Source organism: Dunckerocampus dactyliophorus, chromosome 14 (genome assembly GCF_027744805.1).
Source record: "Dunckerocampus dactyliophorus isolate RoL2022-P2 chromosome 14, RoL_Ddac_1.1, whole genome shotgun sequence".
In the NCBI taxonomy this organism is placed as follows: domain Eukaryota; kingdom Metazoa; phylum Chordata; class Actinopteri; order Syngnathiformes; family Syngnathidae; genus Dunckerocampus; species Dunckerocampus dactyliophorus.
This window is the reverse complement of record NC_072832.1, coordinates 10,465,064-10,471,855: the sequence shown is the minus strand read 5'-3', so window position 1 is coordinate 10,471,855 and position 6,792 is coordinate 10,465,064. Positions and strand designations below refer to the sequence as shown.

The window sequence follows — 6,792 nt, the reverse complement described above, 5'->3', positions numbered from 1 at the left end:
CAGTTCAGCAACAATGCATTTTCATCCACAAATTCAAACATTTGAAAAAAAAGTGTGAGTAAAGGTTTTCAGTACATGTTATATCCGGGGAGTTGAATCAGAGCTTTTGTACATGAGAAATGAAACAAGAAATTAAAAATCAAGCAAGCCCAGTTACTCTGATTAAACACCCAGTAGGTAAGTTTAATAATAACAGGACAATTTCTTCTGTAGACGACCCTTTTGCTTAAGTCAATAGATGTAATTGGGCATGAAACGCCTCCCTATGCCTACCTGGTAATCCTTATAGTGTGCGGAATTCTCCCACAGAATACAACGTGAGCTTTCGCTTTCTCCAGCAGATATGTAGCTATCGTACTGTTTGTCGGTCCACACTCAGTGTCTTGCCCCTCCCGCTCAGGCCTGACCAAGTCACCCATAAATATAGCATGTACCTTGTGGTGGTGTAGCAAGCAAATAGCAATGACATTCAGGGACATCGCTTCATTCACCACTGAAAATGGCTTTGTGAGTTGCGACCCGTTGAGAATCACTGGTATACACTCGGGATGCTCCGATCGATCGCCCACTGATCAATATTGAAAAAGCACATGATTGGCATATGCCGATAAATGCCTTTCAAGCCGATCACAAAAGCTGATCACCTCTAGCTTGTACCATTGCAGCATGCAGCCTGTAGCACGCGTCCCCCGCCCACTTTCCTCAATACCGTGCAGACGTGCCAAACCTAGAACAAACAATGTTTGCTGTGTGGAACTTACTTGCCGTTTGTGAGAGTCATATAAATGTTCCTCCCTGCAAAACATGCCACGAAAAATATCTTACCGAATAGCACGTTTAAAAAGCTTTAATTTGATACGGCATTTGAAGAATAAACACTTGATCATACACTGAGTATGGTGAGTTTTCGAGGCTGACGATGTGATCATCAGTCAAACGGCAGCTAATGTAGCCAATGCTGGACAAAACTTGCCCGTATGTGCGTGATAGTCAGCAGTCTAAAGCAAATAACCCGAAAATAATTGATTTAATCAGACTAGATGACCAGCCTCTCTCAACACTGGCTGTGCCGACCTACTGCATGTACGCAAAATGTACGCTTAATCGATGCGATTGGTATCGGTATCGGACGATTTCACTCACAGATGATCGGTATCGCAATCACCAGCATAAAACCTTGATCGAGTAAAGGTATAGCAGACAAGTTCCACCAAGAGTTACACAATTGTGCTGAGGTTTCAAGGCCACTTATAAGTGGAAAAGCAAGCTGAAATCTCCACAATTAAGAATCAAACATTTCACATACAGTAGGTCGCAAGTCTTCAGGTAATTCTAGCACCTGATGCACTCGAGGACTACACAGAGAAAGGTCCTGAGTGGCTATCAGAATACCACACAAGTTCCACTGAGAGTTGAACTAAAATCACTGGATTACAAATCCAGTGCACTGACCATTTCACCATGGAGCCCTGCAGCCTCAGCTTGTGGACATACTGTATGTGATTTCACAATGGTGTTGAGGGTTCCAGGCCACTCAAAAGTGAAAGAGCAAGCTGGAATCTCCATATTAAGAATATAGTGTTCCACTTAGGTCACAAATGAATCTTGTTCCTGAAGCCCAACAAAACAACGTATAGAAAGGTCCATAGCGCCTGTCAAGATAAAGATAACATGAAGGTTCCACTGAGATTTCAACTCAGATCACTGGATTCAGAGTCCAGAGTCCAGAATGGAATCCTGCAGGTGACGTTCTTGGACGTACAGTATGTTGTTTCACAATGGTGTTGAGGGTTCAAGGCCACGCACTCAAAAGTGAAAGAGCAAGCTGGAATCTCCATATTAGGAATCTAATGTTCCACTTCCGTCACCGATGAATCTTGTAGTTGAAGCCCTACAAAACTACATAGAGACAGACCTATAGCGTCCATCAGGATAAGGGGGTAATACACAGGTTCCACCGAGAGTTGAACTCAGATCACTGGATTCAAAGCCCAGAGTACTGACCATTACACCATGGAACCCTACCACCGCTGAGTGTGGGCGTTTTTGGTTTCACAAAGGTGTTGAGGTTCAAAACTACTCAAAAGTGAACCTGAACCTACTTCAGTGTACCTGAAGCCCAAAAAAACAATGTATAGAAAGGTCCATAGCGCCTGTGTAGATAAAGATAACATTAAGGTTCCACTGAGATTCGAACTCAGATCACTGGATTCAGAGTCCAGAGTGCTAACCATTACACCATGGAACCCTGCATATGTTATTTGTGATGTATGTGGTTTCAAAATGGTGTTGAGGGTTCACGGCCACTCAAAAGTAAAAGAGCAGGATGGAATTTCCATATTAAGAATCTAATGTTCCACTTCCGTCACCGAAGAATCTTGTAGTTGAAGTCCAACAAAACTGCATAGAGACAGATCTATAGCATCCATCAGGATAAGGGGGTAATACATAGGTTCCACCGAGAGTTGAACTCAGACCACTGGATTCAAAGTCCAGAGTGCTGACCATTACACCATGGAACCCTACAGGTGCTGTTCTTGGACATATGTGTTTTTACAATGGTGTTGAGGGTACAAGGCCACTCAAAAGTGAAACAGCAAGCTGGAATCTCCATATTAAGAATCTAATGTTCCACTTACATCACGGATGAATCTTGTACTTGAAGCCCTACAAAACTACATAGAGACAGAATCATAGCGTCTATCGGGATAAGGGTGTACACAGGTTCCACCGAGAGTTGAACTCGGATCACTGGATTCAAAGTCCAGAGTGCTGACCATTACACCATGGAACCCTACCGCTGCTGAGATGGGCGTGTTTGGTTTCACAAAGGTGTTAACGTATGTGCTTGGACGTATGTGGTTTCACAATGGTTTTGAGGGTTCAAGGCCACTCACTCAAAAGTGAAAGATCAAGTTGGAATTTCCATATTAAGAATGTAATGTTCCACTTACATCCCGGATGAATCTTGTACTTGAAGCCCTACGAAACTACATAGAGACAGATCCATAGCGTCCATCAGGATTAGGGTGTACACAGGTTCTACCGAGAGTTGAACTCAGATCACTGGATTCAAAGCCCAGAGTGCTGACCATTACACCATGGAACCGTACCACCACTGAGTGTGGGCGTGTTTGGTTTCACAAAGGTGTTGAGGTTCAAAACTACTCAAAAGTGAAATAGCAGGATGGAATTTCGACATTAAGAATATAATGTTCCACTTCCGTCACCGATGAATCTTGTACTTGAAGCCCTACAAAACTACATAGAGACAGATCTATAGCTTCCATCAGGATAAGGGGGTAATACACAGGTTCCACCAAGAGTTGAACTCGGATCACTGGATTCAAAGTCCAGAGTGCTGACCGTTACACCATTGAACCCTACAGGTGCTGTTCTTGGACATATGTGTTTTTACAATGGTGTTGAGGGTACAAGGCCACTCAAAAGTGAAACAGCAAGCTGGAATCTCCATATTAAGAATCTAATGTTCCACTTACATCACGGATGAATCTTGTACTTGAAGCCCAACAAAACTACATAGAGACAGATTCATCGCGTCCATCAGGATAAGGATGTAATACACAGGTTCCACCGAGAGTTGAACTCAGACCACTGGATTCAAAGTCCAGAGTGCTGACCATTACACCATGGAACCCTACAGGTGCTGTTCTTGGACATATGTGTTTTTACAATGGTGTTGAGGGTTCATGACCGCTCAAAAGTGAAAGAGCAAGCTGGAATCTCCATATTAAGAATCTAATGTTCCACTTACATCCCGGATGAATCTTGTACTTGAAGCCCTACAAAACTACATAGAGACAGATCCATAGCGTCTATCGGGATAAGGGTGTACACAGGTTCCACCGAGAGTTGAACTCGGATCACTGGATTCAAAGTCCAGAGTGCTGACCATTACACCATGGAACCCTACCGCTGCTGAGATGGGCGTGTTTGGTTTCACAAAGGTGTTAACGTATGTGCTTGGACGTATGTGGTTTCACAATGGTTTTGAGGGTTCAAGGCCACTCACTCAAAAGTGAAAGATCAAGTTGGAATTTCCATATTAAGAATGTAATGTTCCACTTACATCACGGATGAATCTTGTACTTGAAGCCCTACGAAACTACATAGAGACAGATCCATAGCGTCCATCAGGATTAGGGTGTACACAGGTTCTACCGAGAGTTGAACTCAGATCACTGGATTCAAAGCCCAGAGTGCTGACCATTACACCATGGAACCGTACCACCACTGAGTGTGGGCGTGTTTGGTTTCACAAAGGTGTTGAGGTTCAAAACTACTCAAAAGTGAAATAGCAGGATGGAATTTCGACATTAAGAATATAATGTTCCACTTCCGTCACCGATGAATCTTGTACTTGAAGCCCTACAAAACTACATAGAGACAGATCTATAGCTTCCATCAGGATAAGGGGGTAATACACAGGTTCCACCAAGAGTTGAACTCGGATCACTGGATTCAAAGTCCAGAGTGCTGACCGTTACACCATTGAACCCTACAGGTGCTGTTCTTGGACATATGTGTTTTTACAATGGTGTTGAGGGTACAAGGCCACTCAAAAGTGAAACAGCAAGCTGGAATCTCCATATTAAGAATCTAATGTTCCACTTACATCACGGATGAATCTTGTACTTGAAGCCCAACAAAACTACATAGAGACAGATTCATCGCGTCCATCAGGATAAGGATGTAATACACAGGTTCCACCGAGAGTTGAACTCAGACCACTGGATTCAAAGTCCAGAGTGCTGACCATTACACCATGGAACCCTACAGGTGCTGTTCTTGGACATATGTGTTTTTACAATGGTGTTGAGGGTTCATGACCACTCAAAAGTGAAAGAGCAAGCTGGAATCTCCATATTAAGAATCTAATGTTCCACTTACATCCCGGATGAATCTTGTACTTGAAGCCCTACAAAACTACATAGAGACAGATCCATAGCGTCTATCGGGATAAGGGTGTACACAGGTTCCACCGAGAGTTGAACTCGGATCACTGGATTCAAAGTCCAGAGTGCTGACCATTACACCATGGAACCCTACCGCTGCTGAGATGGGCGTGTTTGGTTTCACAAAGGTGTTAACGTATGTGCTTGGACGTATGTGGTTTCACAATGGTTTTGAGGGTTCAAGGCCACTCACTCAAAAGTGAAAGATCAAGTTGGAATTTCCATATTAAGAATGTAATGTTCCACTTACATCCCGGATGAATCTTGTACTTGAAGCCCTACGAAACTACATAGAGACAGATCCATAGCGTCCATCAGGATTAGGGTGTACACAGGTTCTACCGAGAGTTGAACTCAGATCACTGGATTCAAAGCCCAGAGTGCTGACCATTACACCATGGAACCGTACCACCACTGAGTGTGGGCGTGTTTGGTTTCACAAAGGTGTTGAGGTTCAAAACTACTCAAAAGTGAAATAGCAGGATGGAATTTCGACATTAAGAATATAATGTTCCACTTCCGTCACCGATGAATCTTGTACTTGAAGCCCTACAAAACTACATAGAGACAGATCTATAGCTTCCATCAGGATAAGGGGGTAATACACAGGTTCCACCAAGAGTTGAACTCGGATCACTGGATTCAAAGTCCAGAGTGCTGACCGTTACACCATTGAACCCTACAGGTGCTGTTCTTGGACATATGTGTTTTTACAATGGTGTTGAGGGTACAAGGCCACTCAAAAGTGAAACAGCAAGCTGGAATCTCCATATTAAGAATCTAATGTTCCACTTACATCACGGATGAATCTTGTACTTGAAGCCCAACAAAACTACATAGAGACAGATTCATCGCGTCCATCAGGATAAGGATGTAATACACAGGTTCCACCGAGAGTTGAACTCAGACCACTGGATTCAAAGTCCAGAGTGCTGACCATTACACCATGGAACCCTACAGGTGCTGTTCTTGGACATATGTGTTTTTACAATGGTGTTGAGGGTTCATGACCACTCAAAAGTGAAAGAGCAAGCTGGAATCTCCATATTAAGAATCTAATGTTCCACTTACATCCCGGATGAATCTTGTACTTGAAGCCCTACAAAACTACATAGAGACAGATCCATAGCGTCTATCGGGATAAGGGTGTACACAGGTTCCACCGAGAGTTGAACTCGGATCACTGGATTCAAAGTCCAGAGTGCTGACCATTACACCATGGAACCCTACCGCTGCTGAGATGGGCGTGTTTGGTTTCACAAAGGTGTTAACGTATGTGCTTGGACGTATGTGGTTTCACAATGGTTTTGAGGGTTCAAGGCCACTCACTCAAAAGTGAAAGATCAAGTTGGAATTTCCATATTAAGAATGTAATGTTCCACTTACATCACGGATGAATCTTGTACTTGAAGCCCTACGAAACTACATAGAGACAGATCCATAGCGTCCATCAGGATTAGGGTGTACACAGGTTCTACCGAGAGTTGAACTCAGATCACTGGATTCAAAGCCCAGAGTGCTGACCATTACACCATGGAACCGTACCACCACTGAGTGTGGGCGTGTTTGGTTTCACAAAGGTGTTGAGGTTCAAAACTACTCAAAAGTGAAATAGCAGGATGGAATTTCGACATTAAGAATATAATGTTCCACTTCCGTCACCGATGAATCTTGTACTTGAAGCCCTACAAAACTACATAGAGACAGATCTATAGCTTCCATCAGGATAAGGGGGTAATACACAGGTTCCACCAAGAGTTGAACTCGGATCACTGGATTCAAAGTCCAGAGTGCTGACCGTTACACCATTGAACCC

At 43.4% G+C, this 6,792-nt stretch overlaps 10 non-coding genes across 10 annotated transcripts; all 10 read right to left on the bottom strand.

Moving 5' to 3' along the window:
• Positions 1 to 1,949: 1,949 nt before the first annotated feature.
• trnaq-uug (transfer RNA glutamine (anticodon UUG)) lies at positions 1,950 to 2,021 on the bottom strand. Its single transcript has one exon. It is a non-coding gene; the product is annotated as a tRNA-Gln (tRNA).
• A 155-nt stretch (positions 2,022 to 2,176) lies between these two features.
• Positions 2,177 to 2,248, bottom strand: trnaq-cug (transfer RNA glutamine (anticodon CUG)). Its single transcript has one exon. It is a non-coding gene; the product is annotated as a tRNA-Gln (tRNA).
• A 202-nt stretch (positions 2,249 to 2,450) lies between these two features.
• trnaq-uug (transfer RNA glutamine (anticodon UUG)) lies at positions 2,451 to 2,522 on the bottom strand. Its single transcript has one exon. It is a non-coding gene; the product is annotated as a tRNA-Gln (tRNA).
• A 200-nt stretch (positions 2,523 to 2,722) lies between these two features.
• trnaq-uug (transfer RNA glutamine (anticodon UUG)) lies at positions 2,723 to 2,794 on the bottom strand. Its single transcript has one exon. It is a non-coding gene; the product is annotated as a tRNA-Gln (tRNA).
• Positions 2,795 to 3,586: 792 nt separating this feature from the next.
• Positions 3,587 to 3,658, bottom strand: trnaq-uug (transfer RNA glutamine (anticodon UUG)). Its single transcript has one exon. It is a non-coding gene; the product is annotated as a tRNA-Gln (tRNA).
• A 200-nt stretch (positions 3,659 to 3,858) lies between these two features.
• On the bottom strand, positions 3,859 to 3,930 carry trnaq-uug (transfer RNA glutamine (anticodon UUG)). The gene has a single exon. It is a non-coding gene; the product is annotated as a tRNA-Gln (tRNA).
• A 792-nt stretch (positions 3,931 to 4,722) lies between these two features.
• Positions 4,723 to 4,794, bottom strand: trnaq-uug (transfer RNA glutamine (anticodon UUG)). Its single transcript has one exon. It is a non-coding gene; the product is annotated as a tRNA-Gln (tRNA).
• A 200-nt stretch (positions 4,795 to 4,994) lies between these two features.
• On the bottom strand, positions 4,995 to 5,066 carry trnaq-uug (transfer RNA glutamine (anticodon UUG)). Its single transcript has one exon. It is a non-coding gene; the product is annotated as a tRNA-Gln (tRNA).
• A 792-nt stretch (positions 5,067 to 5,858) lies between these two features.
• trnaq-uug (transfer RNA glutamine (anticodon UUG)) lies at positions 5,859 to 5,930 on the bottom strand. Its single transcript has one exon. It is a non-coding gene; the product is annotated as a tRNA-Gln (tRNA).
• Positions 5,931 to 6,130: 200 nt separating this feature from the next.
• Positions 6,131 to 6,202, bottom strand: trnaq-uug (transfer RNA glutamine (anticodon UUG)). Its single transcript has one exon. It is a non-coding gene; the product is annotated as a tRNA-Gln (tRNA).
• Between the last annotated feature and the right edge of the window lie 590 nt (positions 6,203 to 6,792).